General features: G+C 44.9%; 1 non-coding gene across 1 annotated transcript; it reads left to right on the top strand.

Annotated features, from left to right (window-relative positions):
• Positions 1 to 203: 203 nt before the first annotated feature.
• Positions 204 to 364, top strand: LOC123117948 (U1 spliceosomal RNA). Its single transcript, XR_006457577.1, has one exon. It is a non-coding gene; the product is annotated as a U1 spliceosomal RNA (small nuclear RNA).
• The last annotated feature ends 16,775 nt before the right edge of the window (positions 365 to 17,139 follow it).

Genomic DNA, 17,139 nt, shown 5'->3' with positions numbered 1-17,139 from the left:
TTCAAGGCCCAGCTCTATACTTCGTCCGTAACTGAGGTCCAGATATAGCAAACGCCAGCCCATTTCAAACGAACGTCCTCCCGCGTGACTGGCTCCCGCACCGCCCGCTGCTGCGCTTCGGTTTTTAGTCCCACCTCGCCTAGCGGAGGAGTACCCAGCGGGAGCGCTGGCTATAAAAGGAGGGCAAGGTGCGACGTTGTTCCATACTTACCTGGACGGGGTCGACGAGCGATCAAGAAGGCTCGTGGCCTGGGTCAGTGGTCCACATTGCACTTGGTGGATGCGCTGGTCCACCATCTCCTCAAGTGGGAGAGTGGACGTCATAATTTGTGATAGAGGGGGTACGCGTTCGCGCGGCCCCTGCCAATCCTTTAAAATTAAATTTTGGTCCCAGCGCGGCTTGCCAGGCCTCCAAAATATAAATTTTGGACCCTGTGCGGCTAGCAAGGCCTCTGCATGATGACCGTGTTTGCAATCCAGTCCCTTGTCTGGTTCGTCTGTAGCTCAGCGGGCGGGAGCTATAGAATCAGTTCCTCTGATGTTTTCTGAATGGAGATTGAGATTTCAGTAATGGCTGAGGTTTCTGAATTGTCAGTAAAATTTGGCAAGCATCCCTCTGTGACAACAAATTCTTGACACAACCTTGGATCTGGTTTCATTCATTGAGCATGAAACTAAAACGTCAACAACTTTACAATCAGACGTGTCACAACCAAGGTTACTACTTACTAGCTAGCAAGTCTCTCTGCAGAACTCGTAGCTCAAGAGCAAGCACACAGATGTTAATCTGGCACAAGCATACGGTTCAGTGCAATATATGTTTCTTCATGTTCAGGGCCAGCAACCAGACACCAAATTCATTTTTCCGGTACACGTCTTCAGTCATTTTGACAGCTGCTTGCAACCTAAGACCAAACCATGCACCGAAGAAGAATCCTTTGCTAACACACTGGGCCGGCCAAACCATGCACCAAATTCATAGGACCGGCCATTCAAAATAAATAAGGCCCCAGCATGCCTCTTAACTCTTAAGGCAAAACTGCACTTGAAACTTGTCAGTTCCACCAAAGGCAGAAGAATCAGTAATAATCAGTTAAACAACACGCCTAACTGATAAAGGGAACATCTCTTACTATGTTCTGAACACTCAAGGATGGAACTACTTGCAGAAACTTCAGAGCTCCCGCCGCCGCGAACATCTACTACACAGACTGCAAAAGAGCCACTGTTCTGTTCTTTTGCTGGAAGAGCAATTTCTCGGAACAAGCTGGTAGAGTTGGCTTCAGCATTGTCATGAATGCTGAAGTAAGAGGCCGGAAATCGACGATGACATCATATACTCGTAATATACTTGAGCATTGCCAACATGATCCGACATATCAAAGGTTCAAAACTTTGTTGAACCACATCTACCTAGTACATGAAGTCAAGATATCTTACGGGGGAAGCTCATATGGAGAGCACTAATAACCATCCATCGCGACCGTCGATCATCACGGATTACGAATAAAACATACTGGGCACAACCCACATGGGTTGCATCATTCTGCCACAATTTATAATGGAGACGCCTTCCTACAGTGGGTGACCCAACACACATGTGACCCACTCACCATTCAAAATAAAAACTAAAAACATGTGATCCACTCTTTAGAATCATAGCAGTAGGTTCAGTCGATAAGTCGAGTCGGAAGCCTTCAAAGGATACCATGTTGATGGACAATATTCCTGGTAACCAAGCATGAGAAGCATGTACTGCTATGATTCTAAAGAGTGAAGATGCCATTTATTGGTCATGCTTCCATCCAAATCAACTGCTATTTTCTGTGTGTGAATCCGGGGTACTAAGTGCACGAGAAACAGTCCGCGACCATGGTCTATGCCCAAGACCTGGCATTTGAAGACCACAATCTTCTTAACCATTTCATTTTGAGGAGAACATACAAGCAAGAGTTACTACCAACACGCCAAAACTAATTGTGGTGTCCAGTGTTGATCAGGAGATGTGAGTTGGGTGATGAAAGAGGAGGCGGGGGGGGGGGGGGGGGGGGGGGGGCAACATCGTAGTCGTAGAGGTGAATGTATCCGTCGACCAGTAGTTGTGGAGTCAAGATACTAACACCAGTGAAGACATCCATAAGAAGACATGACTGTTTTTGGTTGAACAAGATGATATGTCGGTAGCAAACACCCCCGAAAGAGAAACTATCCAGAGGGCTCGGTGGGGATTTGCGGTCACCAAAACGTTTAGGTGCCTTAGTTGGCAGATCAGTAACATAACATGAACAATTAGGTACAAGGCCGCTGCTAAATGGGTGCGAATGGGGAGATCACAGAGGGACATGAGGTTTGAGGACAGTGGCGGTGCCAGGATTAAAACCTTGTGATGTCAAGTTTACTAATAATTTTTTAGATCATAAACAGGAATAAAAAACATCGTACTTCTCTGGAGGTATGCTCTTCACACATCATCACGTTACTTTGGCACTATACTGGTAAATTGGTATGCGATTTGCAGGATCTGGCGGAAGATTAGATGTATCAACTTCGACTTTTTCTTTAGCTGAGCGCTGCCTTGCATTGCTATTAATTAACACACGTTCCAAAGCTGCTCGAGCATCAATAGGAGTTTGTTCTTCCTCATTTGCAGGTGATTGCTGTGGGGAATTTGCAACATTTGAGTTGGACTGCCACTTCTTCACAAATTTATCTATTTATCAAACCAAAGACCTGACAAAATAAATCTATTGCTAAGAAAAGGAAAATATGCAATTCTTATTCTTAATAAAAATAATCTCCTATACATCCTAAAACCTAATATTGCCAGTGAGAGAAAAGGTTGAAAATAATGAAGTGTATTGCAGTTTTTGCTCATAAAACAAACAAGTAGAAGTAGAAAAAAAAGTGCAGGGCGTTGCCTTGTGTTGGATCAGATACAAAGTGTAGACTAGTATAGTACTCCCTCCGTCCGAAAATACTTGTCATCAAAATGGACAAAAAAAGATGTATGTAGAACTAAAATACATCTAGATACATCCTTTTTATATATTTTGATGACAAGTATTTCCGGACGAAGGGAGTAGTATTGATCGATTGATTTAGAGTTGTAGACAGACAATTCGTGGTGCGCCGCCCGTGGCTCGCTGGACGGCCCAAGGTGGTCGTTCCTCGCGTCTCACGTCCAAGTTCAGCCAAAGATCGTCGGCGCCGGGACTGGAAGTGACGGGAGCTCCTAACGGGCGCCTTTAGCGCCCGTTGGCAGTTCGGGCGCCCACGCGGCAATATCGTAGTCGTAGAGGTGAATGTATCCGTCGACCAGTAGTTGTGGAGTCAAGATACTAACACCAGTGAAGACATCCATAAGAAGACATGACTGTTTTTGGTTGAACAAGATGATATGTCGGTAGCAAACACCCCCGAAAGAGAAACTATCCAGAGGGCTCGGTGGGGATTTGCGGTCACCAAAACGTTTAGGTGCCTTAGTTGGCAGATCAGTAACATAACATGAACAATTAGGTACAAGGCCGCTGCTAAATGGGTGCGAATGGGGAGATCACAGAGGGACATGAGGTTTGAGGACAGTGGCGGTGCCAGGATTAAAACCTTGTGATGTCAAGTTTTACTAATAATTTTTTAGATCATAAACAGGAATAAAAAACATCGTACTTCTCTGGAGGTATGCTCTTCACACATCATCACGTTACTTTGGCACTATACTGGTAAATTGGTATGCGATTTGCAGGATCTGGCGGAAGATTAGATGTATCAACTTCGACTTTTTCTTTAGCTGAGCGCTGCCTTGCATTGCTATTAATTAACACACGTTCCAAAGCTGCTTGAGCATCAATAGGAGTTTGTTCTTCCTCATTTGCAGGTGATTGCTGTGGGGAATTTGCAACATTTGAGTTGGACTGCCACTTCTTCACAAATTTATCTATTTATCAAACCAAAGACCTGACAAAATAAATCTATTGCTAAGAAAAGGAAAATATGCAATTCTTATTCTTAATAAAAATAATCTCCTATACATCCTAAAACCTAATATTGCCAGTGAGAGAAAAGGTTGAAAATAATGAAGTGTATTGCAGTTTTTGCTCATAAAACAAACAAGTAGAAGTAGAAAAGAAAGTGCAGGGCGTTGCCTTGTGTTGGATCAGATACAAAGTGTAGACTAGTATAGTACTCCCTCCGTCCGAAAATACTTGTCATCAAAATGGACAAAAAAAGATGTATATAGAACTAAAATACATCTAGATACATCCTTTTTATATATTTTGATGACAAGTATTTCCGGACGAAGGGAGTAGTATTGATCGATTGATTCAGAGTTGTAGACGGACAATTCGTGGTGCGCCGCCCGTGGCTCGCTGGACGGCCCAAGGTGGTCGTTCCTCGCGTCTCACGTCCAAGTTCAGCCAAAGATCGCCGGCGCCGGGACTGGAAGTGACGGGAGCTCCTAACGGGCGCCTTTAGCGCCCGTTGGCAGTTCGGGCGCCCACGCGGCTGTGAACTGGGCGGGCCCAGGATCGCCTGCTTCGCTCCCTTGATCGCCTCCTTCTTCGCTCCCTTCGATCACAGTTCACCGGTCCACAGCTGGCCAGTTGACCGGTCAACTGTTGACTTTTGACAAAAAAAATTAAAAGAAAATCTTGAATTCAAATTTTTATTTTTTTGAAAGAAAGTCCAGAAACATGAAAAGTTCATGAATTTGAAAAAAACATTGATTTCGAAAAAGAATTCATTGATTTCGAAAAAGAATTCATTGATTTTGGAAAAAAATTCATCAAAAATGATTAATAGTTCAACGATTTTGAAAAAGAGTTTGTCGATTTTGAAAAAAGGTTCATCAAATTTGAAAAAAGTTCATGGAATTTTTAAAAAATGTATTTTTTGTTTGTGATTTCAAAATGTGTTCATACTTTTAAATTTATTCATTTTTTCAAATTTTGTTCACAATTTTAAATTGTTCAGTGTACATCAAAAAATGTTCAATGGGTATTTAAATGTTTTTTCAGCGCATATCACAAAATTGTTCAATGTGTAGTTAAAAGTTGTTCAGATTATATTACAAAAATGTTCAATGTATAAAATTTGTTCATCTTATATCAAAAAAATGTATAAATATGTTTTAAATTATTTCAATGTATACCACAAAAATGTTTGCTGTGTAGTTAAAAATTGTTCATCGTACACCCAAAAAAAGTTCAGTGTATATTTGAAAATCGCTCGTCGTATATAAATTTTTGTTCATGTTCTCAATAATTGTTCATGTTTTAAAAAATTATGTAATTTGAAAATTTAAAAAATTTCACCAATCATGAAAAAAGTTCATCAAGATTAAAAAACAGTTCATCGATTTTCGAAATAAGTTCATCGATTTGAAAAAGAGTTCACGGGTTTTGAAAAAAGGGTTCACGAATTCGAAAGAAGTTCAATTTTTTTGAAACAAAAGTTCATAAAGTTACAAAAGGTTCATCGATTTTGAAAAAAAGTTCATCGATTTGAAAAAGATTTCACAGATATTCAAAAAGGGTTCACGAATTCGAAAAAAGTTCACCAATCATGGAAAAAGTTCATAAAAAATGGAAAAAGGTTCATCGGTTTTGGAAAAAAGTTTATCAATTTGAAAAAAGTTCATTCATTTTTGGAAAATTCACATGAAATCAGAAAGTTCTTCAAATTTGACAAAAAAACCTCACAAAACTTTCAAAAGATCATCGCTTTTTGAAAAAATGCTCATGCATTCGAAAAAGAAAAAACAAATGTAAAGAAATTAAAAGAGAACGAACAATAAAATAAAAAACCATCACAAAAAGCTGTCCAGAAAAAAACAAAAACGAAAAAACTGAGTTGGTAGCTTCCAAAGACCGAGCTTCCACGAACTGAGGACAACATAAGAAGAAAAACGAAGAGATTAATCACAAGCATGAAGAAGCCCTGGTGGTTAGTGTCTTTGTTGACGAAACAGGTGGTCATGTGTTCGAATCTTATTGCCCGCACCACATTTTTTGGAATTTAACAGAAGAAGAAAATAAAGTTAAATGGGCTGGCCCATGTAGCATCGATGGAAGGAAGCAGGGTGTGCGCCCGTTTGCGCCGACGCCTATAACGGGCGCAACGAGCGCCGTATAGGAAATGCCGGAAGTGACAGTGCGATCAGTTAAGGGATTTTGGACTTTTTTCTTGCTATGTGGCCCAGTAGTGGCCCAACTAATTGTTACACAAAGAGGAAAGTATCGTTTTCCCCCTCAAATCCTGTCTGATGGACCGATTTCCCCCCAAAGTCTAAAACCGGATCAATCAGCCCCTAAACTCTCCAAAACCGGATCAATTCTCCGCCTCGATTGGCATGCTCCTGTCGCCGAGCTGCGGGATCACCGGCGCCACCACGTACACGTCGTCGTCGGCAGGCGCCACCTCCCCCTCGCTGTCGTCCTCCACATCCACCACCACCTGCTCCTTCTCGCTGTCCTCCACATCCTGCTCCTGCTCGCTGTCCTCCAACACATCTTCACTGCACTCTCCGTCGCTGTCAGAGTGCACAATAACCTGCTTCACTGCAGCTGGTACAGCGACCACGACGCCGACGAGACCTTCAACTGGAGGTGGAGGGGGGCGACGGCGGGAGCGATACTCGTACCACCTGGCACGCTGACGCGGATCTGGTGACTTCTCCGCCTCATTCATAGCCCAAAGGAAAACAGAGATAGCTGGAATGGGACGGCCGTCGGGGAACATTGTCTTCTTCTCATCATCAGTTGCCACAACGATGAGGCCCCTAGCGTGGTCCACGCACATCTGCAAGCTCGGAAATCTGTTGCAGATCTCCTCCACATCGGCCCTTTTCTCTGAATCCCCCTTGCAGAACCTGCTCACAGTTTCCTCCCACCGATCTTGAGCACGACGAACATCTCTTGCAGTCTTCTTCTTGGGCGCCATCGCCGGCGTCGAGAAGCGATGGGAGTGGGTGGGCGAGAGGCGAAGGGAGTGGATGAGAATGGGGAACGGCGAGTGGATGAGAGTGGGTGGGCTAGTGCTGTCTGGGCGAGCGTGGCCTTAAATGGGTGGCTGTCAAAGCGGTGGGTTCAGTTAACTTCAGACAACGCTTCAGAAAAATTCAGACAACCAAAAGTTCAGTTATCTTCAGACACAAGTTCAGACTTTTGAAATTTTAAACTCAAGTACATTTGTTCACTCGAGCTTACATAGGTGGTTCACTAAGATACTACATCACATCTTCAAAGCCATGATAACAGCAGACACAATGCAGAAAAAGATGGCAAATTTGTACATCTTTTTGCTTCTCTGAAATTCCTTGGCAAGAACATCCATTTGTTGAGCATGCTGCGCTTTCAAATCCAGCACATAAACATCAGCATCACCAATGCTGCACTTGGCATCCATGAGAGCATGCTCCAGCTGTGATTTCTCGGTCTTGAGCTTCCTAACCCCTGTCTTCAGCCGATTCACAACATCTCGCAGGTCACCTAGTAGCGTACTGACAAACTTATCCAGGGGATCATCATGCCACTTGAAGTAGCCACAGTCATATCCCTATTCAAAAAATTGTGCAATTTTGTCAAAAGAATCACGCAAAGACTTGCTGCTCAACGAAACAACAAACAGAAACGGCGGGCACAGATCCTTGACTTTGCAGTGGCTGCAGTTTTGCTTACCAGAGACTGGCTGCAGTTGTAGTATCGACGACCGGGGTTGGCAATGCTCCACGAAATCCACCTCGGAGCCTTGACTTTGCAGTGGCACACCTTCTCAGGCGAGTACGCCATCGGTGGCTCCCGATATGGCACCGGCGACTGCCCTGAGAAGGCCATGGACAGCGGCGACCGATGACTGCTTGACGAGCTAGCAGACGCCATGGACTGCGGCGAGCGAGGGGACGGCGAGGGGACGGCGATGGGGCGGCGAGGGGGCGGCGAGGGGACGGCGATGGGGCGGCGAGGGGACGGCGAGGGGGCGGCGAGGGGACGGCGATGGGGCGGCGAGGGGACGGCGATGGGGCGGCGAGGGGGCGACAGAGTGCTTCGCGGCGAGGGAGCGGCTTGCAATTATAAATTGGGGAAAGTTGCATCTGCCAAGTCAGCAATGTCCAGTCAGCAAGGAGACTAGTCAAAACCATCTAAATCTGGTGCAAAACCACCATGGAGGAGAATTGATCCGGTTTTGGAGAGTTTAGGGGCTGATTGATCCGGTTTTAGACTTTGGGGGGAAATTGATCCATCAGAGAGGATTTCGGGGGGAAAACGATACTTTCCTCTTACACAAAAGCAGAGAATAAGAGAATAGATGGGCCTGTGTAGTTAAAGTCCAAATATTGCTGGTTCAACGACGTATGCAGACGTGGGGGTTGATGTCGTACGAAAATCCTGTGTAGGAGTGTGAGGCGTTTTAGCTACCAGGATCATCTGCACCTGTGCCGAGTAAAAAAATCAAAATAAATACTAGGAAAATTTAAAAAAATCATTTTTTTGGCATGGTAGATAATTTGGTGCGTGATGTCCGCCCCAAATTTGGAATCATTTGGACATCTGAGTAGCTCTCGGCAAAAAAGATAAATTTAGGGTATGTTAAGTAGTGTACTGTTCATATACTGTTCTGACCCAATTTGTATTTTTTGTTGAGAGCTACTCAAATGTCCAAATGCTCTGAAATTTGGAGCCCACCTCACGCACGAAATTACCTACCTTCCATAAAACATTTGGATATTTTTGTTTTTTTTTTAATTTTTTTTGACCGGGTTCAGATGAGCCCGGCTCAAAATTGGATATTCGATAGTCAAGCGACTACACAACTATAACGTGGCTTCGCCACTGTTGGAGGAGGAGAGGTGGCAACAACATCGACTTGGAGAGATAGGAGGAGAAGGCAACATGGACCGGTGGCTCTGAAGGCAACGATCTCAAGGAATGATTCCAATATAGTTACAGAGCAACAACAGAGTGAAGTAGGCCATGCGGGAGGTCTGCCCAACCTTGAAACCCACACATAGCTGAGACCACAGAGATATACAGACACAATTGGCCATGGAGTTACAGGCGTTCGCAACTTCTTTGAAAAGAATTTTATAAACTGGAAAATAAATATTAGAAGAATGAACCGAAAATTTAAGAAAAGTAACGAACAGAGAAACGAGATAGAGTGGCAAGGAAAATGACTAGTGCATTTGCGGTTGATGCGATGCTGGTTAAGCACAAGTAGCACTCGACGAAAACATGAAAAACACTAGTAACACAATAACACAGCAAGGGGCGATGACAGGCAATAATATCATCAGAATCAGATGAAACCAAAAATAGATATATTCCATACAGCCGTGCTCACCGTCACTTGGAAGTGTGAGTACAACTGTTGTGCTGTATGACACAAGGAAATAACAACACACTGCAACACAAAGTGCAATATTCTCTTGGAAAAATATCTCTATAAAAATTAAACGCATCCATCCGTGTCTTCAGTATATGACACCGAGACAGAGACTGATGGCTCTACCTGTTGACAGCACCTCTATCAATGACAACGTACAACCGATGACCCAAATAGAGGTGGCAGAGTACAAGCACACTGAACTGATATCCGCATTCAAAAACTGTTCTCTGGCAATCATAGTAGCAATTAACATTATTCAGGTTCACAACTTTTCACATAACCATGCACATCTTCAAATAAGGTGGGTTAGTAGAATCTTCTTTTTTGCGAGAAAATTTTCGATCTATTTTTCTTCAATCATGGCAGTATAACGAACATCAGAAGTAATAAAAATTATATCCAGATCCGTAGACCACATAGCAACGACTACAAGCAATGAAGCGAGCCGAAGACACGCCGCCGTCATCGCCCCTCCCTCACGGGAGCCGGGCAAAACTTGTTGTAGTAGACAGTCTGGAAGTCGTCGAGCTAAGACCCATTAGGAGCAACGTAGCAGAACAACAACCACCGCAGATAGAGAGTAGAGTAGATCGAAAGGATCCAACGTCAAGAAACACAAACGTAGACGAAATATGACCAAATCCAAGCAAATCCACCAAGGACAGATCCGTCGGAAACACACCTCCACACGCCTACCGACGATACTAGACCCACCACCGGGACAAGGGTTAGGCGAGGAGAGCCTTATTCCATCTTCAGGGAGCCGCCATCGTCTCGTCTTCCTGAGCAGGACACAAACCCTAACAAAACTCGAAGGAACATCTAAAAACGGAGCTCTCCTGCCGGCAAGGGCCGGGATCCACCGCGCCGCCTTGGCCCTAAGACCACCGGAGACAAGGCGGACCGGCTGGAGGCAGAGGAACCCTAAGCTTTTCTTGAGGGAGGAGGCGGCTGCAGTAGAATCTAATTAAAGGACCTTAGGTCAAGTCCAACCGGACCGACGCAAACGGACGCGGTATTTGTCCCTTTTTTGTTCGTTTGGGTCGACCATGCGGACGAATGTGTCCGGTTTTGGCCGCGGGAGGGGGGGGGGGGGGCGTAGGGGCGTCCAATGCGCCCGACCCATTTGGTCCGCACGGAAACTTAAAAAAACTAAATAGGCAAAAAACATTTAAAATAAAAAGATGCACATTAAAACGTCATGCCAAAATCCACTTATAATAATTAAAACACAAAACAATAGATTAAAACTTGAAAAACATCTCGCCGCCCGCTGCCCTAGGCTCGCCGTCCTCGCCCTCCTCGGTCAGGTCGACAAATGCCGGCGGCGACGCCCATGGGAAGGCCTGCTGGTAAGTCGCCAGCGCCACAGCCTCCGACGTCTGCTGTTGCACTGCCTCCTTCTCTAGCTCATGCCGCTCGGCCTCCTCCGCGCGCTCCCACTGTATCAGGCACTCTGCCTCTGCCCGCTCGGTTGCGAACGTGCATCCCTACCACTCGTCGATGTGCTACCGCTCCTCCTCCTCCGTTGCGCCCAGCTAAATGGCGGCACAGGGGCGTAGATCGGCAATGCGCTTGTACACTGATAGGTCTCGGGGATGAGCGTTAGTGCGGGCGAGTAGTGGTTGCGATGTCGATGGTGGTGGCGGTGCCTGGACGCCGGCTGCAGACTCCTGGAGTGCCTGCTTGAGGCCAGACAATGGACATCTCCGTGCGCACGCACTCCTTCATGGACCTCCACATTGTCTCCTTGAGGGTCGCCTAGAATGCGGCCTCCTCCTCCTCCCTCACCACCACCGACGGAGTTGGAGGACAGGCATCCATCTGGACGACCCCACGGTGGTGTACGTCGTGCTTCATCGCGAACCAGAAGTACTAGTTCAGGGAGTCCCGAGCATACGCGGGGTCGCGGAGTTGCTCCGGCTTGAGAAGGGAACAACAGTTGCGGACCTCAAGTGCATGTGTGCGCTCAGACTACAAAATAGCTGACACGGGAATGCGGTTGGGGTCGAGGTGTTGGGGAACGTAGCAGAAATTCAAACTTTTCCTACGAGTCACCAAGATCTATCTATGGAGAGACTAGAAACAAGGGGAAGGAGAGTGCATCTACATACCCTTGTAGATCGCTAAGCGGAAGCGTTCAAGAGAACGGGGTTGAAGGAGTCGTACTCGTCGTGATCCAAATCACCGGAGATCCTAGTGTCGAACGGACGGCACCTCCGCGTTCAACACACGTACAGCCCGGTGACGTCTCCCATGCCTTGATCCAGCAAGGAGAGAGGTAGAGGTTGAGGAAGACTCCATCCAGCAGCACCACAATGGCGTGGTGGTGATGGAGGAGCGTGGCAATCCTGCAGGGCTTCGCCAAGCACCACGGGAGAGGAGGAGGACTTGGGAGAGGGGGAGGGCTGCACCAGAACTTGGGGTGTGGCCGCCCTCCCACCCCTCCACTATTTATAGGTGGGGAGAGAGGGGGTCCGGACCCCCTAGATCCCATCTAGGGTTGGGACGGCGGCCAAGGGGGGGAGGAGTGCCTCCCAAGTCAAGTGGAGGCCCTCCCCCTTAGGGTTTCCCCTCTCCCATGCGCATGGGCCTTGGGGGGGCTGGTGCCCCTGGCCCATTAAGGCTAGGGCACCCCCTACAGCCCATGCTGCTGTATTGGACATGGTGGAACATCTTACGGACCTCCGGACCCCTCCGGAATCCTCTAGAACCTTCCGGAAGCTTCCCGGTACAATACAGAAAAAAAAACCCGAACTTTTCCTGGAACCCGAACAACAACTTTCCATATATAATTCTTTACCTTCGGACCATTCCGGAACTCCTCGTGACGTCCGGGATCTCATCCGGGACTCCGAACAACATTCAGTAACCACGCATATCTATTCCCTATAACCCTAGCGTCATCGAACCTTAAGTGTGTAGACCCTACGGGTTCGGGAGACACGTAGACATGACCGAGACAACTCTCCGGTCAATAACCAACAGCGGGATCTGGATACCCATGTTGGCTCCCACATGTTCCACAATGGTCTCATCGGATGAACCACGATGTCGAGGATTCAATCAACCCCGTATTCAATTCCCTTTGTCTAGCGGTATTGTACTTGCCCGAGATTCGATCGTCGGTATCCCGATACCTTGTTCAATCTCGTTACCGGCAAGTCTCTTTACTCGTTCCATAACACATCATCCCGTGATCAACCCCTTGGTCACATTGTGCACATTATGATGATGTCATACCGAGTGGGCCCAGAGATACCTCTCCGTTACACGGAGTGACAAATCCCAGTCTTGATTCGTGCCAACCCAACAGACACTTTCGGAGATACCCGTAGTGCACCTTTATAGCCACCTAGTTATGTTGTGACGTTTGGTACACCCAAAGCATTCCTACGGTATCCGGGAGTTGCACAATCTCATGGTCTAAGGAAATGATACTTGACATTAGAAAAGCTTTAGCATACGAACTACACGATCTTTGTGCTAGGCTTAGGATTGGGTCTTGTCCATCACATCATTCTCCTAATGATGTGATCCCGTTATCAACGACATCCAATGTCCATGGTCAGGAAACCGTAACCATCTATTGATCAATGAGCTAGTCAACTAGAGGCTTACTAGGGACATGGTGTTGTCTATGTACCCACACATGTATCTGAGTTTCCTATCAATACAATTATAGCATGGATAATAAACGATTATCATGAACAAGGAAATATAATAATAATAACTAATTTATTATTACCTCTAGGGCATATTTCAAACATTCTCCCACTTGCACTAGAGTCAATAATCTAGTTCACATCGCCATGTGATTAACACTCACAGGTCACATCGCCATGTGACCAACATCCAAAGAGTTTACTAGTGTCACTAAACTAGTTCACATCATCATGTGATAAGACTCAATGAGTTATGGTGTTTGATCATGTTTTGCTTGTGAGAGAGGTTTTAGTCAACGGGTCTGCAACATTCAGATCTATATGTACTTTGCAAATCTCTAGGTCATATTGTAAATGCTGCTTCCACGCTCCACTTGGAGCTATTCCAAATGGTCGCTCCACTATACGTATCCGGTTTGCTACTCAGAGTCATTCGGATAGGTGTTAAAGCTTGCATCGACGCAACTCTTTACGTCGAACTCTTTATCACCTCCATAACTGAGAAACATATCCTTATTCCTCTAAGGATAATTTTGACTGCTATCTGGTGATCCACTCCTTGATCACGTTTGTACCCTCTTGCCAGACATGTGGCAAGGCACACATCAGGTGCGGTACTCAGCATAGCATACTGCAGAGCCTACGTCTAAAGCATAGGGGACGACCTTCGTCCTTTCTCTCTTTTCTGCCATGGTCGAGCTTTAAGTCTTAACTTCGTACCTTACAGTTCAGGCAAGGACTCCTTCTTTGACTGATCCATCTTGAACACCTTCAAGATCATGTCAAGGTATGTGCTCATTTGAAAGTACTATTAAGCATTTTGATCTGTCTTATAGATCTTGATGCTTATTGTTCAAGTAGCCTAATCCAGGTTTTCCATTGAAAAACACTTTTCAAATAACCCTATATGCTTTCCAGAAATTCTACATCATTTCTGATCAACAATATGTCAACAACATATACCCATCAGAAATTCTATGGTGCTCCCACTCACTTCTTTGGAAATACAAGTTTCTCATAAACTTTGTATAAACCCAAAATCTTTGATCATCTCATCAAAGCGTACATTCCAACTCCGAGATGCTTACTCCAGTCCATGGAAGGATCGCTGGAACTAGCATACCTTTTAGCATCCTTAGGATCGACAAAACCTTTCTGATTGTATCGCATACAACCTTTCCTTACGAAAACTGGTAAGGAAACTCATTTTGACATCCATCTGCCAGATTTCATAAATGCAGCTAATGCTAACATGATTCCGACGGACTTAAGCGTCGCTATGGATGAGAAAATCTCATCGTAGTCAACTTCCTTGAACTTGTGAAAAACTCTTCGCCACAAGTCGAGCTTCATAGACGGTGACATTACCGTCCATGTCCGTCTTCTTCTAAAAGATCCATCTGCACCCAATAGCCTTACAACCATCAAGTAGTTCTACCGAAGTCTACACTTTGTATACATGGATCCTCTCTCGGATTTTATGGCCTCGAGCCATTTGTCGGAATTCGGGCCCACCATCGCTTCTCCATAGCTCGTAGGTTCATTGTTGTCTAGCAACATGACCTTCAAGACATTATTACTGTACCACTCTGAAGTAGTACGCATCCTTGTCACCCTACGAGGCACGGTAGTGACTTGATCCAAAACTTCATGATCACTATCATAAGTGCTACTTCAATTGGTGTAGGTGCCACAGGAACAACTTCCTGTGCCCTGCTACACACTAGTTGAAGTGATGGTTCAATAACCTCATCAAGTCTCCACCATCCTCCCACTCAATTCTTTCGAGAGAAACTTTTCCTCGAGAAAGGACCCGATTCAAGAAACAATCCCTATTGCTTTCGGATCTGAATTAGGAGGTATACCCAACTGTTTTGGGTGTCCTATGAAGATGCATTTTATCCGCTTTGGGTTCAAGCTTATCAACCTGAAACTTTTTCACATAAGCGTCGCAGCCCCAAACTTTTAAGAAACGACAACTTAGGTTTCTCCAAACCATAGTTCAAACGGTGTCGTCTCAACGGAATTATGTGGTGCCCTATTAAAGTGAGTGCGGTTGTCTCTAATGTCTAACCCATGAACGATAGTGGTAAATCGATAAGAGACATCATGGTATGCACCATATCCAATAGGGTGCAACTATGATGTTCGGACACACCATCACACTATGGTGTTCCAGGCGGTATTATTTGTGAAACAATTTCCATAATGTCTTAATTGCGTGCCAAAGCTCGTAACTCAGATACTCATCTCTATGATCATATCATTTTTATCCTCTTGTCACGATGATCTTCAACTTCACTCTGAAATTACTTGAACCATTCAATAATTCAAACTTGTGTTTCATCAAGTAAATATACTCAGTATCCACTCAAATCATCCGTGAAGTAAGAACATAATGATATCCACTGCGTGCCTCAGCACTCATTGGACTGCACACATCAAAATGTATTACTTCCAACAAGTTGCTTTCTTGTTCCATTTTACTGAAAACGAGGCTTTCAGTCATCTTGCCCATGTGGTATGATTTGCATGTCTCAAGTGATTCAAAATCAAGTGAGTCCAAACGGTCCATTTGCATGGAGTTTCTTCATGCATATACACCAATAGACATAGTTCACATGTCTCAAACTTTTCAAAAACGAGTGAGTCCAAAGATCCATCAACATGGAGCTTCTTCATGCGTTTTATACCAACATGACTTACATGGCAGTGCCACAAGTAGGTGGTACTATCATTACTATCTTATATCTTTTGGCATGAACATGTGTATCACTACGATCGAGATTCAATAAACCATTCATTTTAGGTGCAAGACCATTGAAGGTATTACTCAAATAAACAGAGTAACCATTATTCTCCTTAAATGAATAACCGTATTGTGATAGACATAATCCAATCATGTCTATGCTCAACGCAAACACCAAATAACAATTATTGAGGTTTAACACCAATCTCGATGGTAGAGGGAGCGTGCGATGCTTGATCACATCAACCTCGGAAACACTTCCAACACATATCGTCAGCTCACCTTTAGCTAGTCTCCGTTTATTCCGTAGCTTTTATTTCGAGTTACTAACACTTAGCAACCGAACCGTTATCTAATACCCTCGTGCTACTAGGAGTACTAGTAAAGTACACATTAACATAATGCATATCCAATATACTTCTATCGACCTTGCCTGCCTTCTTATCTACCAAGTACCTAGGGTAATTCTGCTCCAGTGACCGTTCCCCTCATATTACAGAAGCACTTAGTCTCGGGTTCGGGTTCAACCTCGGGTTTCTCCACTAGAGCAGCAGCTGATTTGCCGTTTCATGAAGTATCCCTTCTTGCCCTTGCCCTTCTTGAAACTAGTGGTTTCACTAACCATCAACAATTGATGCTCCTTCTTGATTTCTACTTTCGCGGTGTCAAACATCGCGAATATTTCAAGGATCATCATATCTATCGCTGATATGTTATAGTTCATCACGAAGCTCTAGCAGCTTGGTGGCAATGACTTTGGAGAAACATCACTATCTCATCTGGAAGATCAACTCCCACTTGATTCAAGTGATTGTTGTACTCAGAAAATCTGAGCACAAGCTCAATGATTGATCTTTTCTCCCTTAGTTGCAGGCTAAGAAACTCGTCGGAGGTCTTTTACCTCTTGACGTGGGCACGAGCCTGAAATCCCAATTTCAGCCCTCGAAACATCTCATATGTTTCGCGACGTTTCGAAATCGTCTTCGGTGCCTCAACTCTAAACCATTTAACCGAACTATTACATAGTTATGAAAACGTGTATGTTAGATGTTCGCAACATCCACAGCCGACGTTCGAGGTTTAGCACACTGAGCGGTGCATTAAGGACATAAGCCTTCTACGAAGCAATGAGGACAATCCTCAGTTTACGGACCCAGTCCGCATAATTGCTACTATCAACTTTCAACTATATTTTCTCTAGGAACATATCTAAACAGTAGAATTAAAGCGCGAGCTACTACATAATTTGCAAAAACTTTTGACTATGTTCAGGATAATTAAGTTCATCTAATGAACTCCCACTCAGATAGACATCCCTCTAGTCATCTAAGTGATTACATG

This window comes from Triticum aestivum, chromosome 5B (genome assembly GCF_018294505.1).
Source record: "Triticum aestivum cultivar Chinese Spring chromosome 5B, IWGSC CS RefSeq v2.1, whole genome shotgun sequence".
Lineage (NCBI taxonomy): Eukaryota > Viridiplantae > Streptophyta > Magnoliopsida > Poales > Poaceae > Triticum > Triticum aestivum.
This window is presented reverse-complemented; position numbering and strand designations above follow the sequence as displayed.